Here is a 24,844-nt window from a genome sequence, read left to right as displayed (position 1 = left end):
ATGTTCATCATCCCCTTCCTCCACCATCCTTTCTAGATTCCCTCCCTCAGTCAGCACTTTGATTGGTCTGCATTGCTTTCCTGATGGGGCATCACAGACCCTTCAGAGAAGAGTCTGCATCTTTAGTTGTCTTTCCCTTGTTAGGCCACGGATGTCAAAATTGTTCATCCACTAATATCACTGAGCAAGAAAGCATGAAGTGATACCTGGTGAATCCCATGAATTCCAGGTATATTCCTCCCTGCCCTTTGCTGTATAGAAGCCACCATAGTTCCTCATATCAATCAAGGTCAATTACCCCTACCAGTACAGTAATTTTTTTTCTTTGCCTGCCAGACCATCAGCATGAGGAGCCCAGAGTGAGCTGGCAGTAGAGGTAGTGTTTGAGGGCCCAAGATACAACAACTTGTCACTCACCCTAGAGGGGGTGTTTGGGTATGCTCCAAACCATTATACCCCTTAAAATGGACTTGATCTTTTAACAAATAGGTCTTTGTATCTTTGTGGAGATTCACTCCCATTTTTTTGTAAACATGTGTCTTAGCAAGGCCGCTTCCTGCCAACAAGTCCAGTTAGCGCGATCTCATCAACATCATGAACAGAGCACAGGAGAGGTTGCTCTGAAGACCTAACCTCTGTCATGGAGAAAGTATGTAATACGTATGGACTTTCTTCCTTCTCCTATGTCATTTATTTCTTCTATTCTCCCTGGTGCAGGTGCTTTCTTACAGGTTAGGGGGTATCCATCACAATAGTTTGGTTTAATAAATTTGGTCCAGAACTCCCTTCTCAGGAGGGCTGCTTTTATGAGCCACAGGACTATGTGTCTCCTGGAGCACAAACCACTTTATTACTGACTCTCCAGACCTAGGCAGTTCCTGGCACAAAAAGTTGTGGAATTGAACTAAATTATTTTAGTTGGGTTGATCCATAAAGGCTCTAAGCAATCTCTAGGGAACGCTGGTTGCCTTTGTCCAAACTCTCTGCCTCTGGTGCAGAAATGGAGGAACAAGTGTTTCCACTAAGATTTGTCACTGAGTCCCTTTTCCTTAAGGGCTGCCTTTCTTGGGATGCCTTTAATCATACAGAGTTCCCTTGACATCATCTGTGCAAAGAGCCCAGAGGAGCAGCAACAGGTGGCAAGAGCCAGGATCCTGGAGACAGAGGCTTGCCACCGAGACATATGGAAACATTTTGTCCACTCTCACAGCAGACCTTTATCCACTCCCCTCCCCATGTCATTCCATTTTCACATTTACCATGCACCTGCTGTGTGTTAAGCACTGTGTGTTTATATAGATTAGTTCACCTCATGAAGAACAGAAATTCCAGATTATCCCTGGGCTGGGAGGGTTGGGGTAAGTCCCTGGCCTGTTTCCAGATCTCTAAAACAAGTGGATGTGCTATATGATCTCTCAGGATTCTTCCAGTCCAAATTTGCTAAAATTCTATACAGCTCTGAGATCTAGTTTCTCCTTCCAGAAGAAGCCCCAGTAAACCTCTCTTAACCTGAGCTTCCCCTCTGAGAGGGGAACCTGAGCCAAGGGCTTGAGTGCAGGAGGCTTAGTTTTTGAAGTGATCCCAGGAAACAGGAGTGAGGCAACAGGAGGAAGGAAATAAGGAGGGAAGGGAGGGAGGGAGGGAAGAAGGCAGGAAGGTTAACACAAGAGTAAATTGTTGAGCTGGTCACCACAGCAGGAAAATGAGTTTTTTGTTTTTTGGTTTTTCTCTCATTAAACGTTTTAAATGGGTCTCAAATTCTGTGACAGATTTTTGGTCAAGTTGTTTCCATTAAAAAGTACTGATTTAAAAGCTAATAACTTAAAACTGCCACACACAAAAAAAATGGTCCACAAAACATTCTCCTTTCCTTCCGAAGGTTTTACGATGCATAGTTATCATTAACCAGTCTTTTTGCTATTAAACTTAAATGGCCAGTTGAGACAAATGGTTCTGAGACTGTTCTTCCACCACTGATTAAGACTGGGGTGGCAGGTATTGGGGATAATGTTCATTTAGCCTTCTGAGCTTTCTGGGCAGACTTGGTGACCTTGCCAGCTCCAGCTGCCTTCTTGTCCACTGCTTTGATGACACCCACAACAACCGTCTGTCTCGTGTCACTAACAGCAAAATGGCCCAGAGGAGGATAGTCAGAGAAGCTCTCAAAACACATGGGTTTGCCAGGAACCATATCAATGATGGCAGCATCACCAGATTTCAAAAATTGGGGGCCATCTTCCAGATTTGTCCCAGAAGGACAATCTTCTCCTTCAGCTCAGCAAACCTGCAAGCAATGTAAGCTGTGTGACAATCCAGCTGTGTGACAATCCAGCACAGGTGCATATCCAGCACTGATTTGGCCTGGTTGGTTCAAGATAATCACCTGAGCTGTGAAGCCAGCTGCTTCCATCAGTGGGTCATTTTTGCTGTCACCAGCCACACTGCCACGATGAACATCTTCGACAGACATGTTCTTGACATTGAAACCCACATGGCCCCCAGGAAGAGCTTCACTCAAAGCTTCATGGTGCAGGAAACCACTGTCTCACTGGTATCTTCTGAAGAGCCGTATAGAATGCACTCATAATTCCATGCTACGGAGGGATGGAAAGAGACAAACATTTTTCCGTCAGCTCCCATCTCGCTGGTCAGAGGCTGTCCCATGGCGGTTAACTCCCTCACCCTTCATGGTTTGCACCTCACCAATGACCAGGAGTTTCCTATACAGTAACATCAGAGAAGTGCCAGCAAGAAGCAAAGGATACAAGATGCAGCTTAGATGAGGACTGCTGGGGGCTCTGAGCTAGTTGTCTCCACAATAATCGTGTAAAATGTAGGCCAAGAGGATGTGCAATTAAGTTTTGCCAGATTTAACAAAAATACAATATGCTCAGTTAAATATGAATTTTCAAATCAACAATGTTTACAATATTTGGGACATGCTTATATTAAATAAATTATTCATTATTGATTTGAAATTCAAATTTGACTGCATTTCCTGTATTTTTTCCGACTACCCTATGTACAATGCATAATTGGGCACAGAAGGCAGGCCACACTAAGCCCCAGCCCTACCTCTCCAGTCTCCTTTAAGGACTTTGTCTATCTGCCTTGAAGATCTTTAAATTTCCCATTTCTCCACACTTTGGATATAGAAGTAGTTCCATTATGACTGATGACCTGTGGCTTCTCTGTACAAGGCAGGAGAGGTGGCAGGGAAAAAAATGCAGCCAGGTGAGATGAAATGGGACACAGAATTTCCAGTTCTTCAGGGACTCAAAGCCCAGGAAAGGAATCGTGTGCTTGACACAGATAAGGCCTCATGCTGAGCAAATCCAGGCAGGTGCTGGACTCCCCACCATGCCCCTCCATGGCTGTGAGCATCTGCAACAATGCCAAGGCCTACAGGGAATGAAAGAACAGAAATACTAATTTTCATTAAAAATAAGGATACGAATGTCAAAAGCCAGTGTTTTTTTCCTGCAAATCCTTTTGTTGTTTTCAGGCACAATTCTCTTCTCAAAAATACCAAATGTGATCATCTTAAAAACTTTAGAGTTAGTAGATGTTTCTTACTTTGAGTTCAGGAATTAAAAAAAAAAAAAATAAGTGCTTAAAAAACAATACTATCTGTATTTTTTTCTCGTAGCTTCAAAATTTCCAGAACTTTTACATTGTTCATTAGTGAGGTCTCCTCACCCTTGTGCTATCAGAAGCCAGACTTCCCTCCTGCCCAGGTCCTTAATCTAACCAGAGTGACAGCTCCACTTGAATTCCTGGACTTTGTCCCTCATCCCTGGTGAGGATGAAGCTGAATTGTATTGAAGCTGTGTTTGCTATATTGGAACCTTGACTCTATCTCACACCCAAGGCCTCTGGGCAAGAGGCTGAAGCTGCACGCTCACCTCCATATGCGACTGGCCCCATCAGCAGATGTCTGAGCTGTAAGAATTCCAGAGCATGGCTGCTATTGAGTCTTAGTTCCCAAAAGTGGGGTGGAAAGGACCATGGGGTCGTTTTGGAGAGCCTCCTCATTCCATCAACGAAGATGCTCCGTCGCACAGGTAGTAGGTAACTGGTCCAAGATCCACACCTGGATTTTGCCATTCGACAGAATCAAGAGAAGAACCCAGTGCTCCTTCCATTACCCCTACGACAGCCTCACCCCACTGCCCCATCCTTCCCTCTGATTGTATATTTGTGTTGTTCCACTGTGGCAGGAACTTAGGTGTGATAACAACAGAGCTCCCCTACATAACCAACAGGGACCAGTTTTCCAAGACTACAACTGCAAACTTTTATTCTTAATGACTCGGAAGGCATATCAGAGCCTCATGTTGCCCAAGGCAGTAACCATGAACAGCTTCCTATAGAGGAAATCTGTATGCAAACCCTGGTTCTGTCATTTAATATTCATGTAACTTTGGGCAGGTCACATAATCTTCTAGAACCCCAGCTTGCCTGAAAAATGGACAGGTGATCTCTGCCCGACTCATTGAATTATCGTGAGGAGCAAATGACTTCCCGTGTCCCATGCAGTAGCCACATGTGGCTATTTAAGTTGAAACATAAATAAGACAAAGTAACAATTCAATTCCTTATCCACACAACATTTCAAGTGCTGAGTAGCCACATGTGACTAGCAGCAACCATACTGGACAGGACAGATATAAACACCATCACAGGAAATTCTATTGCACAATGCGGCACAAGGATACTCAAAACTCGTCTAAAAGTCACTGGGTCCTTCATAGTTTAGTCCCAGCCTTCCTGCCCAGGTTCTTCTCCTGCCACACCCACCCATCTGCTCCCTTATATTCTATACCAAACCACATGTTCTTCCTGGCTGGTACTTCCACCTGATCATGACTTGCTTCATGTGGTTTTCCTTTGTTGAGAATGCCCTCCCTACCCTGTACCCCATGCCATCCTCTGCTCCCGTCTGCCTAGGTAACCTGCTCACCCCCTGGCCCAGTGCAAAAATTTCCTTCTTGGAGGCAGTGTCCACAATGCTCCCGGAAGAAATCAATCAGTCCCTTTTCTCCGGATCCTCCATTGATGACCCAACTACAACCTCTACACCCTGAGACCATTAATATGCTGGTCTCTGAAGCCCTTGAGGGCAAGGACTGGGTCTCATTCATCTTTGTTCCCCAGGGGTTTTGCCCAGTGCTGGGAAGAGTAGAGATCTTGGTCAATGTCAAGACCATGGATCTCATTTCATGCTACCACCATGCTCCCTCAGCACAGTGGTTCCCAGTGCTGGCTCATTCTTAGTTATGTGCTTTTAAGAGAAAAGTTTCCCTACAGGCTGCTGGTTCCCGCTGAGCCAGCAAAGTTGTGAAGAGAAGCAGAGTTGGAAGCAGGAGCTCGAGCCATGTCGGCGGCCATGCAGAAGAGGTCAGTTGAAGAAAGCAGGCTCTGAGGGGAAGAGCTGGTTCCTAGGAGGGAGGGGACAAGGAAGGGCAGTCCCAGAACACACACGTGGGCCATTCTCTCCCAGTGGAATACTCTCTGCCTGACCTCTCTGACAAGCAGCGCTGGCAGCTCTCTCAGCATCCCACGCGGGTATTCTCCTCAGGGCACTGCCCCACACACCTGTCCCATAGGCCCTGGGACCAGCAGAGCCTCCTGTGGCTGGAGCCCCAGTGTCAGCTCCAGGACCTTCTTCCAAATGATTGCACCCATATGCCCTATTCCTCACTGCCTCTCCCACCGACATCTTCTCCTGTGTTCTTTTTTTTTAGTAGACTATGCAAATCAGTTAAACAAGAGAAACGTATATACTTTATGTAGTGTACCTGTCTAATTTATTTTTTTTTATAAATTTATTTTATTTAGTGTTGGCTGCGTTGGGTCTTCGTTGCTGTGCGCGGGCTTTCTCTAGTTTGCAGTGAGTGGGGCTACTCTTCCTTGTGGTGCGTGGGCTCATTGCGGTGGCTTCTCTTGTCGCTGAGCACAGGCTCTTGGCGCTAGAGCTTCAGTAGTTGTGGCACGTGGGCTCAGTAGTTGTGGCTCGTGGGCTCTAGAGCACAGGCTCAGTAGTGGTGGCACACGGGCTTAGTTGGTCCTCTGCATGTGTGGTCTTCCCGGACCAGGGCTCGAAACTGTGTCCCCTGCATTGGCAGGCGGATTCTTAACCACTGCGCCACCAGGAAAGTCCTGTCTACTTTCTTATTCCTGTTTATTTTTTTTTAATTTTTTTCTGACACAATTATTTTATTACAGTTCTAGAAGATACTGTAAGCCAAATAGTTTTGGATGTTTTGATTTGAGGAAGAGTTTTAAAGATACACATTTTTTTTAAGAAAAAAATTTGAAATCACAATACATTTTAAATCTCCTATCCCATTAGCTCTTTTTCCAATCATTTCTTAGGAAGAAAGTCTTTTCTTTTTTAGGTTACTAATTTTTGAACTTAATTATTATATATCTTTAAAAAATTTTTATAGAGGTAACATTGATTTATAACATTGTATAAATTTCACATGTACGACATTATATTTCCATTTCTGTATTACCCTACAATGTGCTCACCACCAAAAATTTAGTTCCCATCCATCACCATGCAGTTGATCCTCTCCTCCTGTGTTCTTAGTTTGATGACCAGCCCCACCATCCTTCCACCTTCCTGGCTAGAAACCTCCTGTCAAACTTGGTCTTCCCCTTCCTTCTCCTCCAAGACCATCTCCTGCCATTACTCAGAAAGTCCTGCCCATCTGACCCCTGCGGTGGCCGTAACTCTCTGCCACTGGACTTATTGGGTCCCCATCTCTTCTCCCATGGACCACATCAATGTAATGGCTTCCTATCTGGGCTTTTCCTCTCTAATCTGTGGCCCTTCCCTTCCATCCTGTCGGAACCATCCTCCTAAAATACAAATCGTTCTCCTCCTCCTGGTCTCTGCTTTCCACCATTGCCCACGGGGCAAAACACAAGCCAAACTCCTTAAACAAACACTCAAGTCCTTCCCAGATCTGACCCCCACTTACGTTGGCTGCCTTCCCTTCTCTGGGACACACCATCCACTTTCCCACTTATGTGTCTTTTCTCTACCTCCCCTGTCCCCACCCCACACACAGCTTCCAAGTTCAGCTTAAACATGACTCCGTCCGTGTGACCCTAGGGACAGGCTGCCATTGGCTTCACACCCGACTCCCACATATACGAGCTGAGGGACCTTGATAAGGTTACTGAACCCCACCACGCCTCAGTTTCCTCATCTGCAAAACAGGACCATAGCATTGCTGACCAGTCATTAGCAGACTGAATAAGATACTTCATTAAAAGCACATACATAGCACCTGGCACGTGGCTGTTTCTTTCCACCACTGGTGGAGGTGGTGGTGTCTTCCTGGCAGATCTCTCAAACTCTGCCTCCCCACTTCAATCACAGTTTGCCAGAATCTCCTGCATGGGGCTTAATTATTTGGCTCTGAAATGAGATTGTTTTTGTCCATGGCTGCCTCACTCAGAAGACTCAGGAAGCCAGTCTGGTTTACCCGTCACCTCCCCAAGCCCGGCACAGAGTAGACCCCAGGGCGCCTCCTGCTTGGATCCTGCCACCTCCACCCACTCCCAATAAAGGTCTCTTTAATTCTGACTCCACAGGGGTCACACGTGAGAGTGTGGGCGGTGGAGAGGGTGTTTGTGAGATAGTGCATGAGAGTGTGAGTCTGCTTGAGCACGTGTGTGAGTGAGAGTGTGTGTGAAAGTGAGTACATGTGAACCTGTCTGTGTGTGAGTACACCGTGTGAGGGAGGGTGCACGTGAGTGGATGAGAATGTGTGTGTGAGTGTGTGAGTGTGCATTGGACCAGGCTACTTTCCAGTCCAAATCCTGTCATTCTCCTGTCCCTTCGGCTATCCTTGTGGTCAAAATGTCTGCATGTCTGTTAACAAAGCTACAAAGCATTTATGCAGCTTATTTCCACTGCTCGTTTCCTACACTGCAGAGAGTGTGCCAGGCTGAAGAGGAATAAGACAGCATCACCAGGGCCCCTGAGGGATGCACCCCCTTGCATGGAGGGTACAGATAATATTCCATCCTCTCCAGGTGGCTTGTCTGTTTGGCAGTTGGAGGAGTTTGCTCTGTCTGTATGATAAGATTAGCAAACATTCATTGAACACTATGTCCCAGTCATTTTACCTATCAGTGACAAGCAAACTCTCAGAGGTAGTTACTCTTGTTATTTCTAGTTTTAAAAAAAACTAAGGCACAGAGAGTTTAAATAACTTGCCCAGAGCTACACAGCTAGCAAGTGATGGAGCCCAGATTCAACCCAAGAAGTGTAAAAATAATGCTCGTGTGTGTAACTACTACATTTACTGCCAGAAGTGGCTGTTTCAGGCTTCTCTTAAACCCCCAGTGCTGCTGAGATGTGAGATGCTGAGATAAAGAGTGTGTGTGGTGGGCGAGGAGGGGGGCCTCAGCAACCAGAACATGAAAACTGGGCAACTTGGGCAGATGCTGGAAAGAAAAACAGAAGAATGGGAGCCAAGGAGAGATGTCGTGGTTCTCAAACATTCAAACATGTAGGTGTCTGAAAAGCACCCCGGCTGGATTGGAGCAGAGTGCAAGTGACCCAGCCTGAAGGATCAGCCTGACACCAGGGGAGTGCCAGTTGGACCACAAGCAGCAGCAATTTGTTCCTGGTTGAAGCCAAGCCACTTGGAGTTGTGGGATAGGCAGATGTCAGGGTAGGGCGGAGCTGCAGAAGCCCAAGCTAGCAATCAACCTGTTACTGGTGTAACTAGCGCTTCCCCAGGGGCTGCAGTCTTGGCTCTCAGAATGAGGCTCCAGGGCCACAGACAGCAGGAACCCCCCCACCAGAGAGCTCACTAAATTGCAGATTTGGGGGCCTCACCCTACTCAACCACAGTCTCTGGGACCTGACCTTGCAATCTGCATTTTTCACAAGCTCCTTTAGTCATTCCGATTTGCTCTCAAATCCAAGACCAGAAATGCATAGCCAGCTGTCTTAGATTAGGTTCTCCAGAAGCAGACCCTGAGAGGAGGGTTCTTACACAGTGATTTATTATGAAAGTGCCCCCGAAAAGGGCAGATTAGGAATGGGGGAGCAGAACAAGAAGGGAGAAACCCAGCAAGGATGTGAACTCAAAGTCCAGCAGAGGGTGGCGTGCGCCCCATCACCCAGGGACACTGGAGGGTAAGTCATATCTCTGGGGTCAGCCATCCCAAGTCCTTCGAGTATCAAGATCTTTATCACATCTAAGACTTTGTTAATTTTCTAGTCAAAACTGGGTTTTTACTGGTGCCTTGTTTATTAGCATGAAGAATAATGGAAATGGGTTCTTTTTGTGAAATTAAAGATATGTACAATATGTAGTTTGGCTAAAAATAGGCTAGAAACACTCCCACCTCGCATGAAGAGGGTGTAAGAACCAGCCACACCCACCAAAACCACCATTCAGCATCTGGGAGAAAGATGGCACCTGGCAAAGAGCATAGACTTCCATGAATACACGAAGGCAGTAGAAGTGGGAACCGGCTCTGTCGAAAACGGGTACAATGGCCAAAAACCAGATCGTGTCATCTCTTCTGATGACAAAAACCTCACATAAAGGCTGAGAGCACTTTGAAAACAACACAGTTTTCTTGTAACCTGGGAGAGAGAGTTGAAGAAACTGCAGCTGATGGCAGAAAAAACTCAGATCTACAACTTTGCAAATGGTGCATTGGTTCAACACCAGGAACAGAATGAGAAAGGGAAAAAACTGACAAGAAAAATGAAAGATGGAAAATTAGTGGTGCAATGCATTAGGAACAATGTCACCTGCATTCAGATCTATGAAAAATCAGAATAAAAATTTCATCATCATGTTTGATGACAATTAGCTGTGAGATGATAAGCAAGCTCTGTTCAAATCTCCATACCGCTTCTTATTTTCTTTTCCTTACGATGTTCGATTATCTTTATCACAAACATTTTACTTGCAACTATTTCAAAGTATTCCTTTAATTAGGATCAACCCTTTGGTTAGTAAATAAAAGTGGTTTTTATTAAAAAAATAAAATAAAAAGAATTCAAGCAGGAGATTAACTCCCAACAGAGCTTCTAGCTATTATCCCAACAGAGAAGATACTATGCAGGGGTATACTTGCAGAACTGTGTAAAGTTTTAAAATCTGCCTAACTTCTCCCACATCCAGTAAAACAAAGATGCAGGTAGGTTGAGAGGCGATGGGCTTACCTTTGGTGACAGGGAGGAAACTGGCCAAAGCCAGTCTTTGCTGGGGGAGGAGGAGAGTAAGGAATGGAATGGAAGGTGACAGCTCCCCCAGAGAGAGAGAGGACAAAGCTACTCTGATAAACCAAAGAGTGGCCATCACCTGTGCAAGGGCCCTGAGCCAGGTCTTGGGTTAAGTCTTTCCCTTACCTGATCCCATTTAGTTTTCCCAAGAAGCCAAAGGCTGTGTCTAGTTTTTCTCTTTACAGATAAGGAAACTGAAACCCAGAGGGTTTCACTGACCTACCAGGGTAACTCAGTTGGAAAGTGGCAGGGTCCTGGAGGTGCCCTGCGTCAGAAGTGTTCCAGGCCCACAGGAGATGTGGCAAAGGGCTTGTGGAGGGAGGGAGCAGGGGAAGCCTGAGAACTGAGGGGGCACAGTGAAAGTGGGGCACAGAGTGAGGTGGGGAGAGCGGGGAGTGGGAAGCCTTGCTGGTCAAGGCAGCTCTCCCTTTGGAGAAGTCCTCCAGACACAAACCAACAGTTATTAATCAACTCCTCTGTGCTGACTGTTAAATTGATGCTCTCTGCTCCCTTAGACTCTGATCAGGGGAAGGAAAAAGAAAAAGAAAAGCTTTGTCGGTGAGTGTCCAATTACAAAGTTGAGACACAGAAAATCTTGGAGCCAGAACCTGCAGACTCAGCAGCCTCTAAGTTCAGTTTGCTTCAGATTTCGATACTTGCAAAAGCAGGGGTCCCTGGAAACTTCATTCTCCTCTTTCTTTCCTCTCTCCCTCTGTCCTTCCTTCCTTCTTCACCCTTCCCTTGTCCTGTCTTTTATTCACTCAGGCAGCAAATATTGCCGACACCCACCATTAGCCACACACTAAGGAAACCATTGCCCAAGCATCTTCCCTTGCATTGTCTCCTCTGACTCTGACGTCCACCCCGAGAAGTGTGAGGTATCATCATCCCCATTTTAAATGATGAGCAGACTGTCTGAGGTTGCGCAGCTGGTCACTGGTCATGTGTGGACTTGAACTCAGAACTCTCTTAGTCTAAACACCTTGGTTTATGTTGTTTCTCCCATAGCCTAGAGCCTCACCCTCACCTTTTCCGATCTGAGGCAGCTGTTGAACAAACTGAGCCAACCCCAGGAGCTCCACCCCAACCCTGTCCAGGTTGCCAGCAGAGGAAGGACAGGCAGGGACAGTAAAAGAGTCACTTGGCAGGCAGCCCTGAGTGTCCCAGGTCATGGGCCAGGCCAGTGCTGGGCTCCAAGATGAGCCAACATGGCAGGGGAACAAGAGACCAAAGGAAAGAACATGTTAACCATCTTCAGATCTCATAGTGGAGAGGTGTGAACGCTGAGAACCAGAACACCATGAGTACCTGCTCCAAAGGGGTACCCAGGACCAGGGGCTGGAGACAGTCAGAGGAAGCTGCTGGAGGGGCAAGAATGGGAGATAAAAAAGGAGGGGGGGGTGGAGGCGGAGGGAGCCTGCCCCCAAAGGATCAGGATATGGAAAGGAAGGTGGGAGTCGGACACCACTCACTGAAGGACCAGTAGGATGAGTCTGGTTTGAAGCTTCCCAGCATCACCAGACACTGGCAGAGAGAGCCCACTACCCCCGGCTTCTTACAGGGAGTCCAGGAAGGGCTGAATGGCGGGAGGTCCCTGACACAGCCTGGAGGGCTGAGAGGATGGAGATGCGAGGGAAGACAAGGCTAAGCTCGGAGGGGCGGCCCGGGATGGGGGCAAGGCGAGCAGGGCTCTGGCCTGAAAGATGTGTTTGGCAACAGAATCTAGAAATTTTGCCTGACCCAGAGCTTCACCACGTGTTCTTTTCTGTTTCTGTGATGACAAAGATAAAGAGGGAGGAAAACAAACCCATGAAACATGCAGAACTCCTCTCTCACCTCCCCTGACCTTGTAGGAAGCAACCCCGTGGGGAGACAGGGGGGTTGGAGAGAGCACAGGAGTTAAGTCCAATATAGAGCTCGAAGATTCACTCCGGATTTGGAAAGGTCACCCAAGCCACCTGGGCAGTAGCTAGGAGCCAGCCCCACCTCTTCCCACTCCCACCCACTGGCTTGGGAAAATGATCAGGATAAGCTGCCCCCGAGGTAGACGCCAGCACAGGTCACCCAGTCTCTGGAAGTGACGGCCCATCCCCTTATCTCTGCAGCTGTTAGGCAGCCTCGCAGGAACAGGCTCTGGTTACAGGGTATAAAGAGCCACAGAATCCGCTGGCTCTGGTCTGGCCCCTGCCCTTGGCTTCTGCCTTGGGAGAGTGGGGGAGGCTGGATTCGAAAGGTGGGCCACTCCCTCTCTACTCTCCACCTCCTCCTCCCAGTCTGCACTCCTCTGGATTCTCTCCAGAGCCTACAGATCCTCCTTTCCCAGGGTGGTCATGTGCATGCTCCCAGTGACCTCGGCATGGGCTGCAAGGCACGTGAGCAGCCCATTTTACAAGTCTGTCAGATCAGAATTGTGCTGCGTTTGGCCAAAGGCCATCCCATCGCTCTATGAGGACACGCACTGTCCCTCTCCTTTGAGCAACAGATACGCATGTGTACTTGTCTTCCTTCCAACCTTAACCCGTGGGACTGGAGGCTTGTACCTTTTTGGCTCTAGGAGACCCTTGTTGCACCCAAGATGGGTCCCGTATCTTTGAAGTGTTTCGCCAAGAGCTGCAGATGATCAGAGTGTGTGCACAGGGTGAGCCTCCAGGGTTAACTGCAAACCCAGCCAAAGGGGCCTCTCTGTCTCTGGAAGAGAAACCAGAAATCCAAGGCTGGTCTTCTTACCAAAGGGCCTCCCCCTAACCTTCAGAACCAAAGACTGCTGGGCTATTCTGCCTGGCGGCTGAGACCTTCAGAAAGCAGATGACATCCGGGGAGCCCAGCCAGGTGTGTGGATGATTCCAAAGACAGTAGAAGAAACCACCGACAGCCTAAGCAAATACACGCTAGTGTTAATCCAAGCAGAGTGATCAGCTAGCAAAGGGCAGAAGGATTGGCCTGACTCCACCTCAGTGCCGCCTCCTCTGGGAGGTTCCTATCTGGTGGTCTTGTGGAATTTCTCTCCAGCTCTTCCTTAACAAGTATTATATTCGATTAATTCTCAATCAGTATGAGAGGGCTGGGTGGCTGTTCTTCAGGCATCTAATCAATCTAGAAGCGTCTAATCAATCTAGAAGCGTCTAATCAATCTAGAAGCGTCTAATCAATCTATATGTGCTGATCGATCCGTATGTGCCGATCAGTCCACACTTATCATCAATCACGGCAGCCTCTCTTATTTTGATAATGTGAAAAGACAGGTGACTAAAAGAGAGAAAAACAAATACCGTATGTTAACGCATGTGTGTGGAATCTAGAAAGATGGTACAGATCAACCTATTTCCAGGGCAGGAATACAGACACAGACGTAGAGAACGGACATGTGGACACAGGAGGGGAAGGGGAGAGTGGGACGAATTGGGAGATTAGGGTTGACATATGTACACTACCGTGTGTAAAATAGATAGCTAGTAGGAACCTGCGGTATAGCACAGGGAGCTCAGCTCGGTGCTCTGTGATGACCTAGATCTGTGGCATGGCGAGGGTGGGAGGGAGGTCCAAGAGGGAGGGGATATATGTATACATATAGCTAACTCACTTCATTGTACAGCAGAAACTAATACAACATTGTAAAGCAATTATACTCCAATAAAAAACAAAAAGAGCAGGGGGCCTTTAGAAACTGGGAGATGATGCAAAAAAAACTCCCAAAGGGAGAAATCAGAAAGAAGAGGAGGCAGTGGACAGAGGACAGACTTCAAAAGACTGAGCTACAGCATCGGGAGGAGGCTCCTTGCATTTCCAACGTGACCAGGCCAGGCCAGGCCGGAATTGTGCCGTTTTAGTTCTGCAGCTACCGAGGTCCTCTGCTTTCTATCATTTATAAAGTCAGTGTGTGTAGATTTTGGGGGAGGGGTGTGTGTGTGTGTGTATGTGAGTTTTAAGTTGGCTGACTTGAAACTTCCTCCTTGGAAGAAGAAATTTCCTTCTCTTTAAAAGTGGTTATTGATCATATACAAAATAAAGAAAACCTTATGGACTACAAATAAACACTAGGTATAGCAAGAAATACCCAGGGGCCAGCCTAGTGCCGCCCCTCCTGGACAATATTTTAGTAATAAGTCCTGCACACAGGAGAGATGGGCACCAAGGATGCTGCCCTGTTCAGAGGTCAGACCCCTTGGCCACCCTACACTGAGATACAGGATGCTCTGGGCTTCACCTCACGTCACACCCCAGCCCCTCCTCACTTAGATCTTTAACAACCGCCTCTGCAGACACACACCCGAAGAAACACAAACACACACACACAGAATGATTTATTAAATATATGTTGAAAGAAGACAAGAAGACACCTAGTTACAGATTTAAGGAGTTGTTCATCTATTCAGCAAGGATTGCATTCCTGATACGTGGGGACCTAGGTTGAAATCAGGCCAATTACACAAATTCATCTGCTACAGAAGAGAACACTTGATTCAAGGGCTGTTTAGCCATTTAATCAAAGAGCTTAACTATTTTTAAAATAGTCCAGCATGAAGGTTTTTCTTTTTCTACACTTGGACAGTCAGGCGCTTGGCCTTGGCATTGAAATGTTCTCGAGATCCAAGCCGGGGTGAGGCGTGGAGCTAAAAAGACCTTCAAGTACTTCCAGTCTGTTCCCCGCTCCTGGAAGATTTTTAAGGGAAAAAGAAGAAAGAGAAAAAGAAACATCCATGGGTTTTGATAAGCACTCTCTGTACTTGCATTTGTCTCTTTCCACGAGGCTGGCTGAAGAGTCGGCTAAAAATATCACGAAGGAAGGGGGGCTGGCGGTGCGGGGGAGAGAATTAGAAACTAACCCTGTTCCGTCTGACCGTTCCCTCACGCATTTACCACCATGATGAAGCTTATCTGCCCCTCTTCTCAGTCCATTTTTGGCCCTTGACTTGGGTAAGTTATTTTTTTAATAAAAGGGAAAAGTACTCTCATTTCTATTCTTTCTGTGGGGCTCAAGAGTCTCTATGACTGAGAATAACTCTCCAGTTCTACTCGGGTCTATGTTGAGACCACGCCTCCCAGAGGAAGACTGGCCCATTGTGTGGGTACCAGAACCCACTGGATCCCAGAGGTAGACGGGCATCTGTCTCAGAGGCTTCCCAGGGGCCAGCCAGCTGGCAATACCCAAGCGTCCTGTTTCTCAGCTTCCAGGGTCTGGTCATCCTTGTTGTGGCTGGAGTTTTCCCAAAAGGAAGAAAGGAGGGGAGCACAGCCGGGACAGCCTGGTAGCCGGGTGGTTAGCTCACCGGATTCCTTAGAGCTCTCTCTCTTTAGCACTTCCCTTTCAGCCAAACCCAAAGGTTACTGGAGCAGGCTGGGCCTGGTTGGGCTAGGAGAGCTGAGTCATTCTCAGGACAGGAGAGCTGCGGCTATAAATTATCCTGTGTTTAAGGATGGCTTTCTCAAACCGTGGCTTTGGGCTTGGAGTCTTTATTTATATCTCTCACAGGAATATTTTTCAAACTCATGACTGCACTCTGTATTGCTCTGGGGACACTCCAAGCACCTGGTCTCCTCTATAATGAGCCCTGCAGGCGACAGGCCCCCAGAGGCCCTGGGACTGGACTCCAGGTCGGCTCACACTCACGCCCACACGTACATCCCCACGCTGCCAGGCCAGGGCCCTGTCTCGTGCATGGAAGTGTGTCCACCTCTGCTGGCCCAGCATCACACACAGGCTCACAGATACATTCAGTGACACACACACCCTCACACACACACACACACACACACACACACACACACTCCAAATGCAAGCTACTATGAATCCTCTGGTTCTCTGTATATTTTAGAGATAGTCTCTACACACAATGAAACATGCGCCATTCAAGAACTACTCCGCAGGCTGCAGGACCTTCCAGGGGTCAGATACCCACCACTCTGACTCAGGGACATTTGGCAAGTGACCGACAAATTTGTATGCTGTTGTTGTTGTAGCTTGTGCCTTACTCGGTGCATAAGGAGATATCACAGACCAGAGACTGCCAAACGGTTCACAGGCTTGAAAACGATTCCTTAGACCAAATCCTCACAAGTCAGAGCAAAGGAGCCACATAGACAGCCCTCTCTCTTTGAGCATCCGCAGGAGAGAAGCAAACTTTGTTAAGAAGTGGGAGAGGGAGTGCCGTTTTCTCTCCTGCTCATAAATCTGGATTCCTTTAATCCCTCTGTAGCCCCCATGTGATGCTTTCTCTCTCCCCTCCCTAACCTTTTGTTTTTCCTTCCTGTTTTGTAATTAGATAATTTTGTGTAGTTTGGTAAATCACTGGTTGTTATTTATTTCCCTTGGTTTATTGACCATTATTTGTTCTTTTCATAGTCTCTTCAAGATAGAGCTAGCCCCATTCTTCCTATGGTACTGAGGCGCAGAAAACGCAAAAGACATGACCTGGGGCCACAGAGGGCAGTGGCTGTGAAGGATCCACCCAGCCCTGTCCCCAGACCCTGCCTAGCAACTTCCTTCTGGGAAGATGAACCCAGGACATGCTGTGGGTCTGTCCTCTGAGCCCTGGGCCCCTTCATCCAAATGGCACAGACACTCACTCTGCCACCTTTCTGGGAAGCAAAACTCCCTGGGACTTTGAGGCTAGGTCTTAAGGGGCTGTCCTCACCTGTCAGCAGAAGGGATGGTTAGGGCCCTAAATGGGACAACAGTGACCCTATTGTTGATTAAACCACAATGCTGGAAATTTACAAAAATGTCAAAATCCTCCATGAGGTAACATAGTAGTTCCCCAATCCCTCCCTCTCCCCATCCTGTTCCCCACTCCTCTTAAGCACCTGCTGTTCAACACACCTTTCATACTCTTATCCCATTATCATCTCTAGCTATCTTCTAAGTATCACCACTTCTCCCACAGGGCATCCAGCCTTCTTTGTCCCACTACGTAAACATCACTAGAATTTCCACTTCTTCTGGCTACTTTTTCCAGATGAATGTTGTTGTTGTTTTTCTCTAACTTCACAAAGCACGAATTCTTGCCATATTTGTCTCATGTACATGTTTGGACCTTATCCTTCCAGGTCTGTTCAGAGGTTATGATTCAGTTGTGCTTTGACCGTAGTTGTGTGTGTGCTGGGTGGCTTCCAGCTGCCCCTCCAGAGCCTCTCTCCAGCCTTCTCCACCCTGCCCTGAGTCTCGGGAGGCCAACCCCGATGGACCATATCAAGGGGTCTCATGCGCTATGGTTTTCAGCTGGATTAGGCCGGTGGGAGGCACCATCTGGAGGTCAAACGGAATGAAAAAAGCGAGAGACCAGCCTCTCAGCTCTCTCCTTGCCTCACTCTCTCAGGTTGACCCAGCTTCTCTGCAGAAGAAGCAATGCAGTCCTCTCCATAGAGCTACTGTATTCATCTCCTGGGGCTGCTGTAACAAATCACTGTAAACTTGGTGGTGTAAAACAGCAGAAACTTTCTCTTTCACAGTTCTGGAGGTCAGAAGTCTGGAACCAACGTGGTGGCAGGGCCACACTCCCTGGGGATGCTCCAAGGAGGATCTTTGCTCTGCCTCTCAGCCTCCAGCCCTGTCAGGACTCCTGGACATGTGGCCCCATCACTTGTCTCTGCCTCTGTGGTCCCATCGCCTCCTCCTCTTCTCCGTCTTCTCCTCTGCTGTCTGTCTTGAGCTCCCTCTCCTCTTCCTTTATAAGGACACATCATTGGATTTAGGGCCCAATGGATAATCCAGGATAATCTCCTCATCTCAAAATCCTTAAATAGATTCATAAAGACTCTTTTTCCAAATAAAGTAACAGTCACAGGTTCCAGGGATTAGGATGTGGATGTATCTTTTGGGGGCCACCACTCACCCCATGACAGCTACCCTCTCTGTGTTCTAGCAACTGTGCTCTCTCCTTCCGTTATCGACCTGGGAGGTAGTGATGCTGTCACTAGCTCTGGGACCTTACACTGTCTCTGGTTGAGCTCCCTTTGTCCTTGCCACACTTATAAACAGTCCCTTTATTAAACTCTCTTCTGACTTCCTGCTTCGAGCCATTTGGTTCCTGCCAGGACCCTGACTGATGCAGGCGTCTTGAGATGAAAGTCATCGGGGAAAGAGTCTGCGTGACTCACTCCATGCAGCCCCCATAGCAAAGTAAGGGAAAGTAAGGATGTCTTACGATGGCAATAACAAACGATGAGATTAAAGGCTCCAAAAGAGGAGGGACCTAGACTCCAGGAGCAACATCACAGCAGAAAGACAACACTCTTGCTTATGATTCCTCCCTACACCCAGTCTCAGGTGCGAAATACGAGGGTGCAGTTAGGATGATCCTAAGTCCTTTCCAGACGTGCTCTCTGATGAAGGCCCCAGTTAGAATATTTTGGCTGAAAGTAAACCGAATAACACCTCCCCACCTCCATTCTGCCTCAAATGGTTTAAATGGTGGTTCTCAAGGTTTAGCACGTATCAGAACCACCTGGAGGGCCCTTAAAACCCCCCATGCCCAGAAGTTCTGATTCCATAGGTCTGGGTGAAACCCAAGAATTTGCATCTTTGACAAGTTCCCAAGGGATACTGATGCTCCTAGTCCAAGGACTGTACTCTGAAAACCACTGGCTTAAACAATAAGGAAAATGTATTCTCATAAACTATATGCCCTTGGGGAGGGTGGTTCCAAGGTTAGTTGCCTCTTTGGCTCAAGCAGGTCCTCAAGGACCTGAATCCACTCTGCTCTGTCTTCCTCAGCCTCTCAGCCTCAATCTTGACTGGGTCCTCATAGCTGCATTCTGGTCCAATAGCTCCAGGCATCCTCTGCAGATGGGATAGTGGCCAGTAAAAGAGATTACCCTTCTTTAGAACAAGAACACTTCTCTGAAGTCTTCCACTTGGTGTCTCCTTATACTGCTTTGGCCAGAATTACATCACATGTTTGGGCCTAAACCAACCACTGCCAATGGGGGACAGAACAACAATTATTAGGTTACACCAATTAGTCCCGCAAAGGAAGAGTAGACAGCAAAGACTTTGATGAGTTCTGCCAACTATGGAAAGAGTATATCACCTAAAGTCCTGTGCTTGTGGGTGCACTTATTGGTCACGATCTGTTCAGCAAACACTCGTATCTTCTTTCTTCTGGCGCCAGGACCCAAAGCCCTACATAGAGGGGTAGGGAAATGTCTGAGGGCCCATGAAGCCTAGTGCCCATGTTCAGGCAACAGTGGCTTATAAACCAAGCAGGGAAACTTATAACTCTTCCCTAGGATTGAACTAAGAATACTAGAGGGGAAAAAAAGTCACCCTCTTTCTGCAGAAGTTGCTAAGTGGGGACTGCTGATGGTCACGTACGTACCAGGAGAAGAAAGTCTCTGGGAAGTGGTCACAATTAACTAACAGTCGGAGAGAAGCAGAGATGGGCAAACAGTGACGAAGACGGGTCCTGATTTTGATGCCGAAAACTCAGCCTCTGTGCACTGGTGCCAAATCAAATCTCGGAGACAGAGTTTTGGGTGAAGTAGAAAAGAATAGCTTTACTGCCTTGCCAGGCAAAGGGGGACACAGAAGGCTCATGCCTCGAAACTGTGTCCCAACCTGGGAGGATTTGGAGAGGAGTTTTATAGCAATGTTTCAAGGGAAGTGTTGCTGATAAGATTAGGGTGTGTGTAGGGCCTGCACCCTTTTGATCTGGTCTCAGGTAATGTCTTGATGTGCTTCTCTGGTTCCTTTAATCTGGTCTCAGGTGGTCTTCTCTGGAATGAAGAATGCTGACATCTTCCATTTGTTGGGGGTTTTAGTTCTGTAAAGAGCTCAAAAATATTGTTATGTGTATCCCTTGAGTCGGAACTAGGACCCTGCCCCAAGGCTGCACTGTTGTTTCTTGGCTGCTCCTCCCTTATCTCTGCATCCCCTCCCTTCCCTGATTAGCAGCTGTTCAAATCTGTCCTTTGGAACTAGGGAAGGTCATGGAGTCTAGGGTCTACTCCCTACGGACAAGAAACGGGGACGGAAAGGCTTCCGTGCCCAGGAGCCCCACAGGGTCCTGCCCGCTTTCAATTTCTGTAGCTCTTCCTTTATTTCTATGAGCACTTCAGTGTCCTGCCCAATTCTGGAATAAATGTCTCATTTGTCTAAGCTCACTGGAGTTACATTTCTGCTCCTTGCAACCAAACATTTCAGATTTAGACACTGCTGGTGTCATGAAGATCTCTGAAGAAGGAGATCTGACACCCATGTGTGAACAGAGGTAGCCAGGGCTGCCTCAGCTCCCATCTCGCACCCCACCCTTGGCCATATCTTCCAGACTGGGAACAAACTGAAGTCCCACCAAAGACCCCAGCCCCCTCCATTATCAGTACCTAAGAAAACACAAGGCCCCTGGGAACTTCAAAGGCAGGGCAGAGGCAGAGAAGAGACAAGCCAGGATTAGAGGGCATCACCCCTCTCTTTGCAGAAGTAGTCCTGGCCACAACGATTGGGAACATAAGAAAAGAGCCTGCACCCTCAGGATTACTCTTGTCTTTTCTAGATGGTGCTAGGGTGACTGTGGGGTGGGGGATCGTCCTGAAGCAGGAAGTGATGTCCAAGGACTTCACCAGACGATGATCAGCCCCAGACAGATTCCTTGTGGGTTTTTTTTTTTTTTTTTTTTTGGTCTTAGGGGAAGGGAGTTCCCCAAGCATTTGCTCAAACACAAAGTTGTTTATTTGTTTGTTCTTAATGATCATACTGGTCAAGCATGCCAGCAATTCTGCTAAGGTAGGAGAGGTTGGCTCAGATAATGTTTCTGCTCCAAAGACTCATCAGGTATAATAGTTACAGCAACTGCTACTGCCGCCCTCACCCACTTACCAACCCACCTACTCTGCCCCCGGCACTGGGCGAAGCTCTTTACGTGCTAGTGCAAGGACAGTCTGCATGATCCCACCACAGAACAAGAGAAACAAATTTATTTGTTTTCCATTGACAATGGAATGAAAGCAATTTTTATTTATCTTTTCCTTGCTGACTTCCAGTGACCCATCCCATCAGAAATCACAGTGGGAGAAAGATAGAGAAATAGGGACAGAACTCAAGAAGAGATGAGAGATAGGAGAGAAATGCAACAATTTGGCAAAAACATGAGTCAAGGAATCTCCCTTTTTCTAATTACCAGCAGGGCTTTCTGGAGCCTTTCTTGTCTCCAGATGCAGGGGGCAGAGATGATACCCATCCCCCCCAACCCCAGGTCACTGATGGAATCCTTGCAATCAGACCAGTGGTGGTAGCTGGTGGGTCCAGGGTCCGGATTTTGGCAAGAGAGACAATACAAAAGGAAGCGAAATGGGTGTGTATTTCTGCTCTTGTTGAAATACTATTTGTCCTTCAAGGTTCTCTTCTCTGTGAACTTTTCTCCAAACTCCTTCGCACCCCACCCACCACTATCAGAATATACTCCTCCGTCCTAGCAGTTCGTGATAAGAGCAATAATAGAGCATTATCAGTCTTCCGTCCATAATAACGGCGCATGTGTGTAAGGTAGAGGACAAAAACGTCTCCAATTCTCTGCCGCTTCCCCCATCAAGAGGTGGAGCCCCTTCCCCCACCCCTTCAATCCAGGCTGGCCTTGTAACTTGCTTTGGTCAGTAGAATGTGGCCAGAAACAACTTCACATGTGTTCCAAGCCTGGACCTCCAGAGGCTTTGCATGCTGCCCCCCACTTCCTTGGGAGCCTGCCCCTGAACATGAACAAGCCCAAGTTAGCCCAGGAGAGGATAAGGGGGCATGTGGAGAAGGGCTGTAGTTGTCCAGGCCATCACTGACCAGCCAGCTGACCCACCAGCCACAGAGCCCAGTCCGATTCAGCAGAACTGCCCAGCCGCTTATTAGGCTCGGAAGCAACACTAAAGGAATGGTGTCAGAAACCACTAACTTTGAGGGTGGTTTATCACACAGCACAGACTAACCGATGTGTATCCCTGTCCCTCACTGGAAAGGGAGTACCTCGAGCCTGGTTCACCCTAGTTGTCTCAATATCACTTCTTCACTAATGTATTCCTGGGATATTCGATTCTCAATCAAACCTCTTAAGATGGAGTGGCATAGGGTGGAATGAAATGGAACTAAAATGCTGGTAAAGGGTGGGGCAGCTACCAAGCACCTCATGCAGGCGCTAATGTGACTACCTGGCTCCTCTCCAACTCTCCAAGCCCCGTGCTCGGGGAAAAAGCTCACCTGATCACCACCACCTTCGTCTGTCAATTCACTCAGGGCTGGGTTAATCCCTGCTCAGTTTCTCCCCACCTCACCCGCACCCCATCCCCAGTCTGGCTGCCCAGATGATGTAAGCAGTAACCAATCTTGCAGTCGGAACAGTCAGTTGGCTGGCTCACTTCTGTATCCATTAAGGGAAGGCAGACGTTTTAGAAAGACCTGGAAAATATTACCAGCCACCCACTCCACTCGACTGCCCCCTCCCTTGCCCCAGTCTCCACTTCCCAGTCATATACACCCTAATCCCAAGAGACCGGGGCTGGGAGGCACTGAAGCCAAGGAAAGAAGAAACTGAGGCCTGCGGGCCTCATGGGCTGAGCCATGAGATTCCTTCAAGCATGAGAACTAGTCCTGGAAGAGACCACCTGGGGGCATCTGGGGAGCCCTGCCAGCCACCTCCCCCTTGTCCCTGGCACCTTTCCCTCCAGGCACTTTGCTGTTCAATGCAAATGAAATGAGCATGGAGGGGTCAGAGTATCCAAATCTGTGTTTCAGAGGGGGCCATGCAGCAGATCCCTATCACTTAACTGAATTGCCAGACTCGCTTCCAGGGACACCGTGGTGGCTCAAGGTTGACGACTTGAATGGATTTGGGCAAACAATCTGGCTGTTTGCTGAGTTCAGGGTTTTGAAAACCTTTCGAGACCTATGCTATTTCTCTCTGCATCGAATATGGGTGTGGAGAATTCTACCATCAAAGAGTCAGCCCTTCCTGCCTTGGAATCTTCTGCTCTTTGAAAGTGTCCAACAAAAATGACCGTAACATCCCAGACTGGCCCCTCAAAAACCATGAGGTCTTGGTCAAGCCCCTTTACCTTTCTAGGCCTTCTTCTTATCTGAAAAGCGCAGATGAGAACACATCCCTACTTCACAGAGTTGCTGAGTAGAACAAATGAGCTGACTTCAACAGAAGCTGATCATGCTATAGCCTATGAAAAGCTGGATGGGAACAATGCACTTTCTACTCGATTTTCCTGTGAACCTAAAACTGCTCTAAAAAAATTAATTAAAAAAGCAGTGCTGCCGGGCTTCCCTGATGGCGCAGTGGTTGAGAGTCTGCCTGCCAATGCAGGGGACACGGGTTCGAGCCCTGGTCTGGGAAGATCCCACATGCCGCGGAGCAACTAGGCCCATGAGCCACAATTACTGAGCCTGCGCATCTGGAGCCTGTGCTCCGCAACAAGAGAGGCCGTGATGATGAGAGGCCCGCGCACCGCGACGAAGAGTGGCCCCCACTTGCCGCAACTAGAGAAAGCCCTCGCACAGCAACGAAGACCCAACACAGCCATAAATAAATAAATTAATTAATTAATTAATTAATTTAAAAAATTATTTAAAAAAAAAGTAGTGCTGCCAAATTCAGGATAGTTACTGCTTCTGGGTGATGGGAAAGAAAGAAAACACTATTGGAGAATGTTCATGAACTCTATTTGTATTGTTATACTTTAGTTGAGTAGCAGTTTCAAGTGTGTTCATTATACTACTCATTATATCATTTTGTATGTTTGAAGCATTTCATAATTAAAAAAGGAAAAAGACAAAAAAATAAAAATAAAAAATAAAAAACTAATGTTGGACAGATATGTGTTCAATGGATGATGAATGGTTGGGACTCATTTCTTCAACATCTAAGGATTTGAAAGGAAGAGCAGAGTCGATGGCAGCATTTCTATCCTATAACGTCTGTGAAAAATGTGGGTCCTTAACGCATCAGTGTGAAGGGGCTGCATTTACTCTGGAAAAGGTTTTTGGCAATCCCAGTCTGGAGAGCAATTGAACGAGAGATGAGTGGTGGCACTTCAGGAGGAAAATGGCTCATATCTGTCCATGTGAGTTTCTGCCCAGTTCAGGATCAAGCACTGAGGGAGGGCAGACACTGATGTGGTGTCTCTCATTCTGTCTCTCCTGGCTTCTAAGAAATGCACCCTCCTTCCTTCAGGGTTTCTTCCTCCCACCCCATGCCCCTGATATTTTACCAGGAGCTACCAATGATGAAAACCTGCCTCTCTGATCACAGGTTGGGTATGTGATCCAAAGTAGGCCAATGCTTCCCTAAGACTTTCTGAATCAGACCTCAGGGGAAAAAAAAAAAAAGGCAGTTCCTCTTTGGCATAAAGACAGAAGGGGTGAAAGCTGGCACGTGGACGGAAACCAAGATGAAGGACACAGTCCTGTCCCTTGTCGTTTCCCCATTCCCAGTTGTCCCTGAGGCCAGCTGCACTCGGCCTCCCCTTGCTGTGGTGACAGGAATCAACAAGTCCTCCTTATAGGCTGGATTGATTATGGAAATTCTGCCATTTGTGACTATACTACTTACAATATACTACCCACAATATAATACAATCGTAGGTTGTATACTA

At 47.5% G+C, this 24,844-nt stretch overlaps 2 long non-coding RNA genes across 2 annotated transcripts in view; both read right to left on the bottom strand.

The window, feature by feature from the left end:
* LOC309663489 overlaps nt 1–24,844 on the bottom strand; it is a 368,186-nt gene that overhangs the window by 119,584 nt on the left and 223,758 nt on the right. The gene's annotated exons all lie outside the window — the stretch shown is intronic.
* LOC309663495 lies at nt 14,562–17,730 on the bottom strand. Its single transcript, XR_014265321.1, has 2 exons — nt 15,354–17,730; nt 14,562–14,923 (listed from the first exon to the last, which is right to left on the bottom strand). It is a non-coding gene; the product is annotated as an uncharacterized lncRNA (long non-coding RNA).

The sequence above is a fragment of the Balaenoptera physalus genome (genome assembly GCF_965194825.1).
Source record: "Balaenoptera physalus genome assembly, chromosome: 6".
NCBI lineage: Eukaryota > Metazoa > Chordata > Mammalia > Artiodactyla > Balaenopteridae > Balaenoptera > Balaenoptera physalus.
Note: the sequence above shows the minus strand (reverse complement) of the source record. Positions and strands in the feature narration are given on the sequence as shown.